The following is a 17,869-nucleotide window of genomic DNA, read 5'->3' as shown; positions in this document are numbered from 1 at the left end:
GTGTTCTCCTTTATAAGTCATTATAAGTTGTTACATAAATAAAGATAATTCATATACAGAACATACCATCTAAACTTAGCATATGTGTATATTTTTGCATAAATATATTTTTAATTTATTTAAGGAGAACTTGTTTGTATCTAATGAATACTTATGATTTTCTGAGCACTATTATATGTGTAATTTTTTAAGATGGCTCACAACAGCTCTATGAGGTAAGTGCTATTATCATCATTACCCCAGTTCTCTATATGAGAAAAATGAGGCATAATGAGGTTAGTTATTTTGCTAAGGTCACAAAGCTAGGCAGTTACAGAATTAGAACACAGGGTACTTACCTTTAAAGCTTACTAAATTCATGGAAATTCTGCAAAATTACTGACTTTATTTTGTGAGTTGTACCTAAGGGCTTGTCTTCCATACCTTTAATTCGTTGTATTTTATACTTTTTTTTTTTTTTTTGGTTTGTTTGTTTAGTCACCTCTTCCTTTGGAATCACACTTTTTCTTTCTTGCTAAAGTTTCTTTCTTCATTAAGAGAGCTATCAGTTTCCAAATACTAGGATGCCTATTTGTGACTGAGCTTTGTGTTTCATTGCGAAATCTTCTACAGTGCTGTTTGTTCTTGGCATTTTGTCACGTCTGTTGATAGACATTCCAAAGTTCTTTGGGAAATGTGGGTTGAATTCTGCACCTTTCAGGCCCCCAGCCTCTTTCTTCTGCAGTGTAGTGTATTTCAAAATACAAAAACAACTCTTGGGGCAAATCATTGTCATCTGTCTGCTTCATAAATGCAAATGCACTTCACAAGTTGGAATCAAACTGTCTAAACAAAAACCGTCAAACAGTTATTTTATCTTTCATGGCAGAATTGCTTAATGGACAAATGGATATGCAGCAAAGGTGTTTATGGCAAAGAAGTTTATGGTAAAGACACTGGACTTGAAAAATCCCATGGCCAATCTAGCAGAAATTCCTGGGTTCCATATTAAAAAATAAAAATCACTATGCATAACTCCACTGCTACCATTGTTGTAAGCCACCATTCTCTTTCAGCTGGATTATTGTGGTTGCCTTCTAACACGTCTCCTCCATGCCTCCAGTCCCGCCCCCCACAGTCTACTCTCCACATAAAAAACGGAGTGATTTTTTAAAAAACACATTGTCAGTTGCATCACTATTATGCTCATAATTCTGCTCTGGATCCCTAGCTCAATCAGATTTAAAGTAGGGGTTTTTAAATGGAGTGTGTAGCCCTACAGGAACTCTCCCTGTAGTTCTCTTGTGAAAGGAACTTTCTCACTCTCCTCAATCACCATCTCCAGCCCCCTTGCTCCTTTACTCCAGGCAATCTGTCCTTTTTGTGGTTTGGCTCAGTAAACGCAAAACACTCTTATAGTTCTTCTTCTTCCAGGGACTTCACCAAAGGACTCCATCAGTTACTTTAGTTATCTGTGGAAATGTCACCTAATCAGGGAGGCTTTCACTGTGTGTTCCTATAAAAGAGCAAGTCCACTGCCACTCTCATACTTACTGCCCCTCTTTTTTTCTGCTTTGCTTCTATTCATTCTACTTAGCAGCTTCTTTAGTATATTGTCCATATATTTGTTTATTATCATTCTCCTCCCTAGAATGAAATCCACAGATCACAAGGGGAAGAATTTTGTCAACTCTAGGCACTGCTGCATTTATCATGGGTGCCCAAAACAGTGCCTGGTACCTAGTAGGCACTCAATAAATATTGGATTAATACATGGTTTAATGAAGGAAGAGGAAGAGAATATGACAGGAATAGAAAATGGAAGGTAGAAAAATACCACAAGTAAGTAACTATCAGCAAATGGTCTCTAGGATATGTTAGGCACCAGTGAAAAACTGAGAAGCTCCAGTATTTACTCTGTCTTTTCTCTATACTTCCAGAATTGTAGACCAAGTTTGAAAATTCTGATTTATTGCTCAACTTTGTATTTCAACCATTTCATAAATTAGGTATTCTTTTTGGTGTCTCTGCTAAATTACTGCCTGTTTTGTGATAATATTTGTTAATATTATATTTATAATACAATATCATAACCTATCTTTTATCCAGTATTTGCATTAGGCCTAACCTAAGGAGAAAGAATAAAACAGGGGATACTTGTCATCACACACAACTTTTTCTATGTGTAACTTTCTCTGGTGTTACTTTCCTTTGCCTCTACTCTTCATGCCCACTGACTCTATTTTGAGAATTTTCTCTCAGGTCTTCTCTGCATATCTGACAATCTGTGATGAGAATATTGACACCTTAATGTGAAGTTTAATCAACACCTCTTGTCTCTCAGATGTTATTTAATTTTAAACCTTATTTGGTATATTCATCTCAAGCATCCTATTTAAAATTTTTCTCTCAGCTCTACATATATTCAGATATTTTTTCATGTATCTATATCATAAGCCCCAGAAGACAGATACATGCAAACACTCAAAACATAGTCTCTCCCATACTGGAATCTTCAAGTCTCCTGAGAGCAAGAACCTTTCTCATTCACTTTTAGATCACACATTTTGAGGATTTCAAGTAGATTAAACATTTAATAAATTTTTATTGAATAAAAATATGTAAAATTTCTAGTGGAATAAACAATAGAAAACTGCTTTTTAAAATAGTGTTCATGGCCATGGATTTTGTAAGGTTGCTATTTTATGTCTATTTATATTTTCTCATTGTCTGTTTTTGTGTTTGCCATTATAGAAGTTTGTAGCTTATTTATTTACACCAAGTTAAATTTTCTGCTCTTGTAACACATCCATGAGAAAATTTTCTTGTTGATATCAAATATATCCAAATTTCATATATATTATTCATTTTAGCATATTTATCTAATACAATGAGAATTATACCCTTGCTAAAGTATACAGTTTATTATTCATAGTAAAAAATAGGATGGAGAAAATATTTTCTGTGTCCTCTATCCTTGAATATTTTAAAGCAAATGTCCTCTTTCTTAAAGATTTCTTAAGGATTGTGGAAAATATGTCAACTTCTTTTAGCAAGAGTTCTGATAGGTGAGGTTCTGCATTGCTGATATGAAGCTTCTCTGAGTTGCATCCATAGACCACATAAGTTCCATATCTTATTAAATTCATCATTAAAATGTTGTTGATTCTCCTGTCAGCTTCCCAAAGAAGTCTTCTGAACACATTCTTCTAGAGAGTTCTGGTTATTTATTAAATCATTTAGCATCAAGCAAACAAAAAATCCAGTTTATGTTCATTAGATCATAGGATGAAAGCTACAGTTGAGAGAAATAATTTTCAAGAAATAAAGAAACAAAAATCCCTTTTAATAAAAGGACAGCTTGCATGAATATACTTGTTTAAAACATGTGTAATTGAGTATACTTTCAAATTGCAGAATGATTTGCTAGAGTAAAAAGAAAAATGATGATATTAAGAGCTACCAGCCATAACTGTTTTCCACCATTTGTTTTGGTAATGGATCTACCTGTTACTGACTTCTAATCCCTGTCTGTATGGGCTAATTATTTTGAAGAGGGAAAGGAAGAGAGAGGGAGGTACAAATAGGGTAAAGTCTGAAGGTCGATTTAGAACTCCTCAGAGGCTAATTAAAGAGCATGGATAGTAGACACTTTGGCCTTTTCTTGTTGACCTCTCCTGTCTGGACACATGGAAGACTATTCTTCACAGTCTACTTGTAGTTAGGTGGTATGAGTCATTGTGGTCAATAGACATGAGCGGAAGGAATAGTTGTCACTTTGGGACTGGGGCTGTGTAAACATCCTTCTGCAGTCCTCTTCTCTTTTCCTTCTGCAGTATTCTGAAAGCCACACTTTGTGATGAAGAAATCACAATATGAAAATCAACTAGACCTCTCCAGATACCGTTTAGTAGAAAACTTCCCTGAAAAATTATTGAACCTCATCAAACTTTGCACTAACAAGGCATAAGCTTTTCTTTTATTAAGCCACATATATTTCAGGGTAATTTATTTCAACTACATAGTCTTTATGTTACATAACATGACATAACCTAATCTTTTTGTTAATGACAACTATGTTTATTTTATCTGCCCTGAAGTTCAAAGTGTGCTGAGTTGGATATTTGGGCATACATCCTATGATATACATCTATTGAGCACCCCAGCATGTCCTTCTTGATTCACATAATGTTTATTGAGTTCCCATTCTGCAATGACATCCTACTAGGCAATAGGAAAACAAAGTTTAGTGAGATATAATAATCTAATAATGTAGAAAGATTATGAACAAGTAGTTACAATTCTGTAATATTAGTAGTAACGCCAATGCTCTGTTAATAGAAACCGAGAGCTAAAGAATATTTGAGGAAAACATTACCTAAGTGATTCAGAAAAATAGTCACAGAAGAAATATTGGAGATATAAAATGTGGATGCTAAAAGCTATGAAGAAAGTTTCACTGCACAAAGGAGAAGGGCTTTCTGGATGGCAGAATGGCCATATTCAATAGTACAAGGCACACATTTGACACATAGTTAATGGAAGCTAGTTGCTAGCCTCTAGGTCAAGGTCATTGATGTATCTAGATATATCCTGCGAACAGTGGAGAACCACTGACAGATTTTTAAGTCAGGCAAACACATAATTATGTATACTTTTTCAAGTATTTTGGAAACCATGTAGGGGATGGACAAAAGAGGGAGGACTTGGAGGCAGGAAGATTAATTTGGTTATTGAAATAATACAGATGAGAATAATTCAAATCTCTACAATAGTGGTAGTGCACATAGAGATAATGATGTACATTTTAGAGCCATTGGTAGCTGGGAGCACTTGTTATATTGAGGGATGTAAATGATATAGGAGAAAGAAGAGATAGTGATTATAGTGAATTTTCCAGTTTATGTGACTGGGAAGAAAGTAATGCTATTAATACCAAGAAGATCCAAAAGGAAGGAAATGTGGTAGGCAGAGTAATGTCCCATAAGATATCCATGTCCTAATCTCTAGAACCTGTAAATTTTACCTTATGTAAAAAATAATTTGCATATCTGGTTAAGTTCTGCATCACGAAATAGGGAGATTATCCAGGTAGACCTTATGTGCACTCACAAGTGTTTTATAAGATGGAAGCAGAGGGAGATTTCAGACAGAAGAGGAGAAGGCAATGTGAACACGGAGGCAGAGATTGGAGTGAGGTGGCCATAAACCAAGGATGCCAGTAGAAGCTGAAAGCTGGAACCTGGAAGAGGCAATAAATGGATTCTCTCCTGAAGTCTCCTGAGAAAGTACAGCTCTGGCAGTATATTGATTTCAGCCTAATGAAACTGATTTCAGACTTCTGGTCTCCAGAACAATAAGAGAAGAAATTTCTGGTGGCTTAAGGCAGTAAGTTTGTGATAAAAAAAACTGGCGGGGGGGGAGCTGCACCGCGCAGCTTGAGGGATCTCAGGTCCCTGACCAGGGATGGAAGCTGGGTTTCCATAGTGAGAGCTCCAAATCCTAATCACTAGACCACTGGGAAACTCCTGGTTTGTGATAAATTTTTACAGCAGCAGTAGGAAACTAATACAAGAAGTTTATAAGATTAGCCTAGAATTTCTGGCTATGAGTACATGTGTGTTATATATTTGTATGTTCATGTATGGTTTTGAAGTATGTGTGTCTATGCATATGTGTATGTGTAGGTATGGGTACATAAGAATTAATGGAAGTGTAGAAGAAGAGAAAGGCTGAAACTGAAGTAAAATAAAACAAGCAACTTGGAAAACTTATGCTTCTTACTTCTCTCCACTGATACTGCAGTCAAGATACCGGACATGAAAATATCAGAGGAGGATAAGAAGGAAAGGTTGTAGGCAGGCCAGGAGAATCATCCTGGCTGGTAGAGAAAGTGCTGCAGGGAAAGCTAGCATGGACTTTATGATTCCGTGCCTGGGACTGTGAACCTCAAATTCTGAGCCTCCCCACATTTCAAATTCCTGTACGCAAGGTTTACTTTTTCCACCATTCTTCCATTAATGACTTTCAAGAAAAAAAGTGATAAAAGAAAAATTTCATGAAAATTACTTGAGGCCTCTAGGTAGAAAATAGTCGGAAATAAAAATGATATTTATGACAACAATGAAGTAGTGCTTGTGTAATCCTCCTCCCTGTATGTCCAACCACTTGGAGAGAGTAGAGATCAGGACATTTACACATGGCCATGCTCTGAATTGAGCAGAGAATGCTGTAGAATCCAGTAATACTTTGTGAATGCTCTTTGTCTGAGTTTCTGTAATAAGTGGATAATAATTATAGTAAACAACAACTGAGTCAGACACCGTTTCAAGGGCTTTTCATGTGTCATCTGTTCATTCCTCATAATACAGCCATGATAGAGGTTTTACCTGTAAGCTTATCTCCATTTTATAGATGGAGAAGTGGAGGCACAGAAAGATTAGTTCACAGCTAGTATCAATAGAGTCAGGAGTCAAACTGAGCCTACATTCTCAACCAACTGTTACAGATTTTACTCAAAGTCAGATGGCACTCAGATTCTTTTCTACGGCTCCTATTCAAATTTTCTAATTTTGGGGAGCAGCGTTAATGCTTAGGCAGTGTTTTTTTTTTATTTCAATTTAATTTTTATTTTATATTGGAGTATAGTTGATTTACAATGTTGTGTTAGTTTCAGGTATAAAGCAAAGTGATCAGTTATCCATATACATATATCCATTCTTTTTCAGATTCTTTTGCCATATAGGCTACTACAGAATATTGAGTAGACTTCCCTGTCCTATACAGTAGGTGTTTGTTGATTATCTATTTTATATATAGTAGTGTGTATATATTAATCCCAAACTCCTAATTTATCCTTCTGGCAGTGTTTTCAAGGTGATCTTTGATATATGTGTTACACTCAGCATCAGCAGAAACAGCAATAACAATATGAAGTCAACCAGTTCTGGAAGCCCTCCTAAACATCTAAGGTTTCACTCAAGGTTCCTGAGCTCAGGCTCTTCCAGAATTCAATTATTGAAACAGATATAATGCATTTCTTCCTTCCGATTCCTCCTTCTCTCTCTCTTTCTTTTTTGTTTTTTTTTTTTTCTCTTGGCAACAGATTTTGATAATTGTCAAGCTACCCAATAAAACATTTATGCTGATAGACCTAATCAGAGCAAGTTTCTGATTAGGATACAAACACATAGATAATAGTTGATAAGATAGAATGATTGGGAAATAAAATACTGTGGTTAAGTAGCAAATCATTTTTTGAAATCCTTGTTGAAAATCACTCTATCAAAGATACTTTTTTGATGAAAAAATGTTTTATGTTTCATGGTTGCCACTTAAAATTGGCATTCACGTTAAATATTGATGTTAATAAAGAAAACCTAACAAGCCACACTCAATGTATAATGACCCCACAGTATAAACTGAATTTGCCATTGCAATTTTTAACATTGCCTTAAACAACTTATTTATTATTTATATTTTTTGCTCTAAATGCAAAAGATAAAATGTAAAGTCAAAATACTTTATAGAGTTTTCTAATAAGTAGATTTTCAATTAATTTAAATTTAGGCCCCTAATAAAATTTTTCCATGTAACCTCTGAATGTTGAAAAACAGAGTCATATGGCAAAAATAAATTATTTCATCTTTTAGATAAAACATTTGAAAATACTCTTTTCTTTAAAACTATTCATTTTCATTTCTATTACTGTAAAAGTAGGACACACAAAAAAACATACATTTCAAACACTTTCTGAAGGATGTGCAATTGAATATCTGTCTCCAGGGCACAGGCCCAGTCTTCCTCTTTATGTACACAGTTTTGGACTGCTTCTGATTTTAGTACATCTGTTGGTTACCTATATTAAATTAATTTTAGGCTTATGCCATTATTTCTTTATTGATCAATTATAAGTGTTATCTGACTCTGTTTATTGGAGACTAACTTCAGTTAAACTCGTTCCTCTTTCCCCCCACTTTTCCATGTTTTATAATAAATATTGGGTCTATTGATTTTTATATAATTTTAAATAATGTACTTAAAACTCTATTTTTCCATCCATCAATATCAAGAATCTCTTGACTTTCTTCCTCCCTCCTTTCCTTCTCTACTTTACATTTCTGTTAGCATATCATGTGCATTCTACAGACTTCATGATTACAGGTCTGTAATATTACAGACTTCCTTGGTTTTACTACAGCTCAACTCTGAAAATTTAAGGCTGAGACATAGTGTTTGCCATATTAAGGTTATGTCAATGTTATTTATTTCGGAACCAGGTAGAGCATCAGAGGAGTCATTGCTCCATGTCACTGAACTTTTGCAACTAGAAAGGGAAAACCTGAAGGTACCAAAACATTCTCTTTTTTACACTTTATTCATCATTTGAAGTCATTTCACGTTTTAGTTTGCTTTGTACTATCTTTCTTGCTTAGGCTCTATATTTTCTCTTGGATTTTCTACTTACCTTTCTGGTTGTTTTTTCTTTTTTTTGTCCCAAGAACTATATGCCTTCTTCAAATCAGTAATGTCAACCTCTAATGGTTTCTTGAATGCTCTGATAAATAGTGACTCTTCCTTAAGCCTGCTGAATGTTTGCCGCTCTGGGTATTTCTTGTCTGCTCCTTTCTGAAGTTCATGTCTGACACTTCCTTAGATGACTTTTTTTTTTTTCCTTCAGAATGGATGCATGGGAGGTAAACTTTCTGCATCTTATTTTGCTCAATTTCTATAGATGAAATATATTGTCATTTAGCTTCCAGTGAGGCTGTGGGAAATCTGAAGTTTGTAATGATTCTCACTTCCTAGTAGAGGATTTGCTTCTTCTCTCTGGAAACTTAATCTGAGGGCATACGTCTGTATCTTTAGCCCTGAAATTTTCCTTTTTGTTATTTTTTGGATAAATTCTTCCTCTCCTTTTTTTCCCATTTTTTTCTGGTATTTAAATATTTCACAATTCTTCCTATGGAGGAATATGGAAATATGGATTGTCAGTATTTTCTCTCAACATTTTCCATCTATTTGTGTTTATAGTTCTATGTTCTGAAATAATTCCTTACCTTCCATTCTGCATATTTCATTGGATTCAATTTTTACTAGTCACATTTAAAATTTTATGTTTAATAAAGTGTTATCCAAATTAATAACAGGCTGTTTATAGTTCATTGAAAAAAATGTCTTATCTAAAATCTATAAACATATTAATTAGAAGTAGTTTATTGTTTGTTAACACTATGGTCTCTAACCTGAATTTTACTGCTTTTTTTTTTCAGTATTAGTTGTCTCATTTGTTCATCTTTCCCTTTCCCTTTTGAACTGTTGAATTCTTAAAATATTCACTGTTCCTTAATTGGTCATTGATGAACATAAAATAAAGGGTCAGGTTGATTAAATATATGGCTGGCAGGATTTTCCTCTGATGTTATAAGCCTGTTCCTTTTTTTTTCTTCCATATTTATTTGTTTGTTTGTTTGTTTTTTGGCTGTATTGGGTCTTAGTTGCAGCACCCAGGCTCCAGAGTGCATGGGCTCTGTAGTTGTGGCGTTCAGGCTCTTTATTTGTGGCATGTGAGCTTAGTTGCCCCATGGCACGTGGGATCTTAGTTCCCCAACCAGGGATCAAACAGGTGTCCCCTATATTTCAAGACGGATTCTTAACCACTGGACCACCACGGAAGTCCCTATAAGCCTGTTCCTTGAATAAGAAAAATGTTGGTGCTGTGTATATGTATGTGATATTTTGAGGTTTTACTCTGGTATTTTCAGGACATGAGTATGAAGCAGCCATACAGGTAAAAATCCAGACACATTCAAATACCAAAACAAGGCCAGTCTGACTAACGTGAACAAACCCTCAGCCTGGGAGCCACGGATCTTCCTCAATCTATATCTGACATTGAGGCATACAGCACTTCCTGATGCGCAGGAATGGGGGTGGCCTGAACATGCACTTCTTTCACATTGATTCTCTATCAATCATTGTGATTTCTGCCCTTCCTTCCACACCCTCTCTTCTTTAGCTCCTAACTCTAGGGAGCTGTACTGTGCAAAATCATTCCTAGCTCCACTGCAGCTTTTTCTATTGAATAAACTAAGCACTAGCTCCTTTTATTCTAATATATCCATCAAGATGCTCCCATCAGTCTTCTGTCTTCCTGAAATTCGTTCTAATCTTTTGACTGCTGATGTTTCTCTGCTGCCTTTCTCAAAACCTCTGCGTATTTATTCACTTTCATATTTCTTCACTGAACACTCCATGGTTTTTTGAGATACAGGAGAATTTAATAAATTTTCTTACTCTAATAACTGGAACCAGATATCCTATGAGAATTTCTAAATGTTATTTCATAAAGAAAAGTGATTCACTTATTTAAAGTCAATACCAAAGAAATATTCCCATATATGTATATGTGTATATATATATATATATATATATATATATATATATAAAGAGTTAAGTTCTTCTTTCTACAGTATTTACACATATCTCCAAAGATAAACTAAATGAACAGAAAGAATTCAAGGAAAAAACATTTTTATAGATTTGAAAACCAAAAAGCTTTATATAATATTTATTTTCAAAAACAAAGAGTGATTGACAGATTGAGAAAATGTAATTTCAACACATATAACTGAAAATAACTATGCCATGCATACCAAACTCTTAAAATACTCATAATTTATTATAGTAAAAAAATGTTAAACATTATAACTGGAAAAAAGCTACAGGATATGAAGGGATAAGATTAAAAATGAAATGGCTGATAAATATTAAGAAAAAAAACTTTATGGGGAAAAATTAAAATTTTTAGCAAATGTAATATGACTATTTTGAATGCAAGTGCCAAAAACACAATTTGAACTAATTTAAGCAAAAAGGGAGTGTGCTAAAGGAATATTGATGTAGTTTACTTAATCAAAATAAGAGGTACAGGCCACAGTATGCTTCTGGGGATTCTAACTGACCCAGTGCTTCGAAGACATTTACTCTCTCTGAGTGATTCTCATATGCTCAACTCTCTGCTTAGATAGAGTCTTTTCTGATATAGAAAGTGAATATCTGCCTTATTTAGTGGCCCTAAATTCCCAGAGTTAAATCTATCTTATTTAGTGGCCCTATAGGAGAGATCCTGCTTGTGGGGAAGAACTCTGACCTACCTTGACACACATGCTTATCATAAACAAATAAGTCTAGGGGTACTGATTGCACCACACTGGTTTCCATGTCATGGGGTGGTGACTGGGTTGGCTACCAACAAAAGAAGATGGAGATATTCTGCTTGCCAGATGAAACAAGAACTACAAAGCTGTGTAATGTCTTAAGAGGAGATTTTCTTAAAGGGAAGATATTTCAAAACTATGGAACAAAATGTTCTTAAACCCTTTCTTGATAGTCTTCCACCCACAAGGATTTTGAAGATGTTGACCTACCAGGAAAAATAATAAATAGGAAATAAAATATCCCCCCACCCCTTTTCTATGGCAGGGTCACTGTTAACCATCACATGGGTTTAATGGACAAGTATAGATTAAAGAATGTGGCATTACCTAAACACTAATAAGGAACTGAATTTTTATGCATTTCCAATCTCATTATCAAATTTTAACCAAAATCCCACACAGTGAGATCTACTAAGCACTTGGGTGGTCTTTAATAGAAAGAAAAGACCATACTACCCAAGGCAATCTACAGATTCAATGCAATCGCTGTCAAATTACCAATGGCATTTTTCACAGAACTAGAAAAAATAATTTTAAAATTTGTATGTAAACACAAAAGATCCTGAATAGCCAAAAGAATCTTGAGAAAGAACAGAGCTGGAGGAATCATGTGTCCTGACTTCAGACTATATGACAAAGCTACAGTAATCAAAACAGTATGGTACTGGCACAGAAACAGACACATAGATAAATGGAACAGGTTAGAAAGCCCAGAAATAAACCCACACACTTAGGGTCAATTAATCTTTGACAAAGGAGGCAAGAATATACAATGGAGAAAAGACAGCCTCTTAAATAAGTGGTGCTGGAAAAACTGGACAGCTACATGTAAAATAATGAAATTAGAACATTTTCCAACACCATATACAAACAAACTCCAAGTGGATTACAGACCTAAAGTAAGACTGTAAAAATCCTAGAGGAAAACTTAGGCAGAATACTCTTTGACATAAATCACAGCAACATTTCTTTTGGATCCACCTCTTAGAGTAACGGAAATGAAAACAAAGATAAACAAATGGGACCTAATTAAACTTAAAACCTTTTTCACAGCAAAGGAAACCATAAACAAAATGAAAAGACAACCTACAGACTGGGAGAAAATATTTGCAAAAGACAAGGGATTAATTTCCAAAATATACAAATAGCCTAATTTCCAAAAAAATTAATAAATGGGCAGAAGATCTAAATAGACATTTCTCCAAAGAAGAAAAACAGATGGCTAACAGACACATGAAAAAATGCTCAATATCACTAATTATTAGAGAAATGCAAATCAAAACTACAATGAGGTATCACCTCACACCAGTCAGAATGGCCAACATTAAAAAGTCTACAGGGCTTCCCTGGTGGCGCAGTGGTTGGGAGTCCGCCTGCCGATGCAGGGGACGCAGGTTCGTGCCCCGGTCTGGGGGGATCCCGCATGTCGCGGAGCGGCTGCCCCGTGAGCCATGGCCGTTGGGCCTGCATGTCCAGAGCCTGCGCTCCGCGGCGGGGGAGGCCACGGCAGTGAGAGGCCCGCATACCGCAAAAAAAAAAAAAAAAAAAAAAATGTCTACAAATAATAAATTCTGGAGAGGGTGTGGAGAAAAAAGAACCTTCCTACACTGTTGGTGGGAATGTAAATTGGTGCAGCCACTATGGAGAACAGTATGGAGGTTCCTTATAAAACTAAAAATAGAGCCACCATATGATCCTGCAATCCCATTCCTGGGCATATATCCAGAGAAAACTATAATTCAAAATGATACATGCATGCAGATGTTCATAGCAGCACTATTTACAATAGCCAAGACAAGGAAGCAACCTAAATGTCCATTGACAGATAAATGAATAAAGAATTTGTGGTACATATGTACAATGGAATACTACTCAGCCATAGAAAAGAATGAAATAATACCATTTGCAGCAACATTGATGGACCTATATATGTATAACTGAATCACTTTGCTGTACACTTGAAACTAACATGGTGTTGTAAATTAACTATACTTCATTTAAAAAAAAAGGAAAAATAAAAAAGAGAAAAAGTCAAATGAGTTCCAAGGGTCCCTGACTCATCTTTCATCTTAACATGCGAGAATAAGCAGAATAAAGGAGCCACATCCAAGAACAAGATTACTTTTTAGTAATGTGGCCCAATCAGTGAACTGAACTTTATTTCATTAGGTAAACAAATGACTAAATTGGAGGATGACAAAGGAAGTATGAGAGAAAGGAATGGGCAATTCTTTGCTCTACTATGTAACTTATCCAAATTGAGTTTATAAACCTCATATGATCACCTAAGACTACCGTCATTAATTTTCACTTGTCTTTTTGGATATGCTGGACTTTATTTACAGAATTTAAGAGCTGAAAAGAAATTTAGAGATTGTTAATTTCAACTGCATACTTTTTTTTATATATATAGCAGGTTCTTATTAGTCATCAATTTTATACACATCAGTGTATACATGTCAATCCCAATCTCCCAATTCATCACACCACCACAACCCCCACCTCCAATTTCCCCCCTTGGTTTCCATACATTTGTTCTCTACATCTGTGTCTCAATTTCTGCCCTGCAAACCAGTTCATGTGTACCATTTTTCTAGGTTCCACATATATGTGTTAATATACGATATTTGTTTTTCTCTTTCTGACTTACTTCACTCCATATGACAGTCTCTACATCCATCCATATCTCAACAAATGACCCAATTTCATTCCTGTTTATGGCTGAGTAATATTGCATTGTATATACATACCACCTCTTTATCCATTCGTCTGTCGATGGGCATTTAGGTTGCTTCTGTGACCTGGCTATTGTTAATAGTGCTGCAATGAACATTAGGGTGCATGTGTCTTTTTGAAATACGGTTTTCTCAGGGCATGTGCCCAGTAGTGGGATTGCTGGATCATATGGTAATTCTATTTTTAGTTTTTTAAGGAACCTCCATACTGTTCTCCATAGTGGCTGTATTATTTTACATTCCCACCAACAGTGCAAGAGTGTTCCCTTTTCTCCACACCCTCTCCAGCATTTGTTGTTTGTACATTTTCTGATGATGCCCATTGTAACTGGTGTGAGGTGATACCTCATTGTAGTTTTGATTTGCATTTCTCTAATAATTAGTGATGTTGAGCAGCTTTTCATGTGCTTCTTGGCCATCTGTATGTCTTCAGTGGAGAAATGTCTATTTAGGTCTTCTGCCCATTTTTGGACTGGGTTGTTTGTTTAATATTGAGCTGCATGAGCTGTTCATATATTTTCGAGATTAATCCTTCGTCTGATGATTCATTTGCAAATATTTTCTCCCATTCTGAGGGTTGTCTTTCTGTCTTGCTTATGGTTTCCCTTGCTGTGCAAAAGCTTTTAAGTGTCATTAGGTCCCATTTGTTTATTTTTGTTTTTATTTCCATTACTCTAGGATTTGTGTCAAAAAAGATCTTGCTGTGATTTATGTCAAAGAGTGTTCTTCCTATGTTTTCCTCTAAGAGTTTTATAGTGTCTGGTCTTACATTTAGGCCTCTAATCCATTTGGAGTTTATTGTTGTGTTTGGTGATAAGGAGTGTTCTAATTTCATTATTTTACATGTAGCTGTCCAGTTTTCCCAGCACCACTTATTGAAGAGACTGTCTTTTCTCCATTGTATATCCTTGTCTCCTTTGTCATAGATTAGTTGACCATAGGTACATGGGTTTATCTCTGGGCTTTCTATCTTGTTCCATTGATCTATATTTCTGTTTTTGTGCCAACACCATATTGTCTTGAATACTGTAGCTTTGTAGTATAGTCTGAAGTCAGGGAGTCTGCTTCCTCCAGCTCCACTTTTTCCCCTCAAGATTGCTTTGGCTATTCGGAGTCTTTTGTGTTTCTATACAAATTTTAAGATTTTTTGTTCTACTTCTGTGAAAAATGCCATTGGTAATTCGATAGGGATTGCATTGAATCTGTAGATTTCTTTGGGTAGTATAGTCATTTTCACAATATTGATTCTTCCATTCCAAGAATATGGTATATCTCTCCATCTTTTGGTGTCATCGTTAATTTCTTTCATCAGTGTCTTATAGTTTTTTGCATACAGGTCTTTTGTTTCCTTAGGTAGGTTTATTCCTACATATTTTATTCTTTTTGTTGCAATGGTAAATGGGAGTTTTTCCTTAATTTCTCTTTCAGATTTTTCATCATTAGTGTATAGCAATGCAAGAGATTTCTGTGCATTAATTTTGTATCCTGCAACTTTACCAAATTCGTTGATTAGCTCTAGTAGTTTTCTGGTGGCATCTTTAGGATTCTCTATGTATAGTATCATGTCATCAGCAAACAGTGACAGTTTTACTTCTTTGTTTCCAATTTGGATTCCTTTTATTTCTTTTTCTTTCTCTGATTGCCGTGGCTAGGGCTTCCAAAACGATGTTGAATAATAGAGGGGAGAGCGGACATCCTTGTCTTGTTCCTGATCTTAGAGAAAATGCTTTCAGTTTTTCACCATTGAGAATGATGTTTGCTGTGGGCTTGCCATATATGGCCTTTATTATGTTGAGGTAGGTTCCCTCTATGCCCACTTTCTTGTGAGTTTTTATCATAAATGGTGTTGAATTTTGTCAAAAGGTTTTTCTGCATCTTTTTAGATAATCATATGGTTTTTACTCTTCAGTTTGTTAATATGGTGTATCACATTGATTGATTTGTGTATACCGAAGACTCCTTGCATCCCTGGGATAAATCCCACTTGATCATGGTGTATGATCCTTTTAATGTGCTGTTCGATTCCGTTTGCTAGTATTTTGTTGAGGATTTTTGCATCTATATTCATCAGTGATATTGGTCTGTAATTTTCTTTTTTTGTGGTATCTTTGTCTTGTTTTGGTATCAGGGTGATGGTGGCCACATAGAATGAGTTTGGGAGTGTTCCTTCCTCTGCAATTTTTTGGAAGAGTTTGAGAAGGATGGGTGTTTGCTCTTCTCTAAATGTTTGATAGAATTCACCTGTGAAGCCATCTGGTCCTGGACTTTTGTTTGTTGGAAGATTTTTATTCACAGTTTCAGTTTCATTACTTGTGATTGGTCTGTTCATATTTTCTATTTCTTCCTCGTTCAGTCCTGGAAGGTTATACCTTTCTAAGAATTTGTTCATTTCTTCCAAGTTGTCCATTTTATGGCATAGAGTTGCTTATAGTAGTCTCTTCGGATGTTTTGTATTTCTGCGGTGTCTGTTGTAACTTCTCCTTTTTCATTTCTAATTTTATTGATTTGAGTCCTCTATGTCTTTTTCTTGATGAGTCTGGAAAATGGTTTATCAATTTTATCTCCTCAAAGAGTCAGCTTTTAGTTTTTTTGATCTTTGCTATTGTTTTGTTTGTTTTTATTACATTTATGTCTGCTCTGATCATTATGATTTCTTTCCTTCTGCTAACTTTGGGTTTTGTTTGTTCTTTCTCTAGTTCCTTTAGGTGTAAGGTTAGATTGTTTATTTGAGATTTTTCTTGTTTCTTGAGGTAGGCTCGTATAGCTATAAACTTCCCTCTTAGAACTGCTTTTGCTGCATCCCAAAGGTTTTGGATCATCGTGTTTTCATTGTCATTTGTCTCTAGGTATTTTTTGATTTCCTCTTTGGTTTCTTCAGTGATCTCTTGGTTACTTAGTAACATATTGTTTAACATCCATGTGTTTGTGTTTTTTATGTGTTTTTCCCTGTAATTGATTTCTAATCTCATAGCATTGTGGTCAGAAAAGATGCTTGATATGATTTTAATTTTATTAAATTTACTGAGGCTTGATTTGTGACCCAAGATGTGATCCATCCTGGAGAATGTTCCATGTGCACTTGAGAAGAAAGTGTAATCTGCTCTTTTTGGATGGAATGGCCTGTAAATATCAATTAAATCTATCTGTCTATTGTGTCATTTAAAGCTTGTGTTTCCTTATTTATTTTCACTTTGGATGATCTGTCCATTGGTGTAAGTGAGGTGTTAAAGTCCCTCATTATTATTGTGTTACTGTCGATTTCCTCTTTTATAGATGTTAACAGTTGCCTTATGTATTGAGGTGCTCCTATGTTGGGTGCATATATATTTATAATTGTTATATCTTCTTCTTGAATTGATCCCTTGATCATCGTGTAGTGTCTTTCCTTGTCTCTTGTAACATTATTTTTAAGTCTATTTTATCTGATACGAGTATTGCTTTTCCAGCTTTCTTTTGATTTCAACTTCCATGGAATATCTTTTTCCTTCCCCTCACTTTCAGTCTGTATGTGTCCCTAGGTCTGAAGTGGGTCTCTTGTAGACAGCATGTATATGTGTCTTGTTTTTGTGTCCATTCAGCAAGCCTGTGTCTTTTGCTTGGAGCATTTAATCCATTCATGTTTAAGGTAATTATCGATATGTATGTTCCTATGACCGTTTTCTTAATTGTTTTGGGTTTGTTTTTGTAGGTCCTTTTCTTCTCTTATGTTTCCCACTTAGAGAAGCTCCTTTAGCATTTGTTGTAGAGCTGATTTGGTGGTGCTGAATTCTCTTAGCTTTTGCTTGTCTGTAAAACTTTTGATTAGTCCATCCAATCTGACTGTGATCCTTGCCTGGTAGAATAATCTTGGTTGTAGGTTCTTCCCTTTCATCCCTTTAAGTATAGCATGCCACTCCCTTCTGACCTGTAGATATTCTGCTGAGAAATCAGCTGTTA

The sequence above is a fragment of the Grampus griseus genome, assembly GCF_964374135.1.
Source record: "Grampus griseus genome assembly, chromosome: 4".
NCBI classification, from domain to species: Eukaryota; Metazoa; Chordata; class Mammalia; order Artiodactyla; family Delphinidae; genus Grampus; species Grampus griseus.
The sequence above is the reverse complement of the archived record's forward strand: the minus strand, read 5'-3'. Positions refer to the sequence as shown.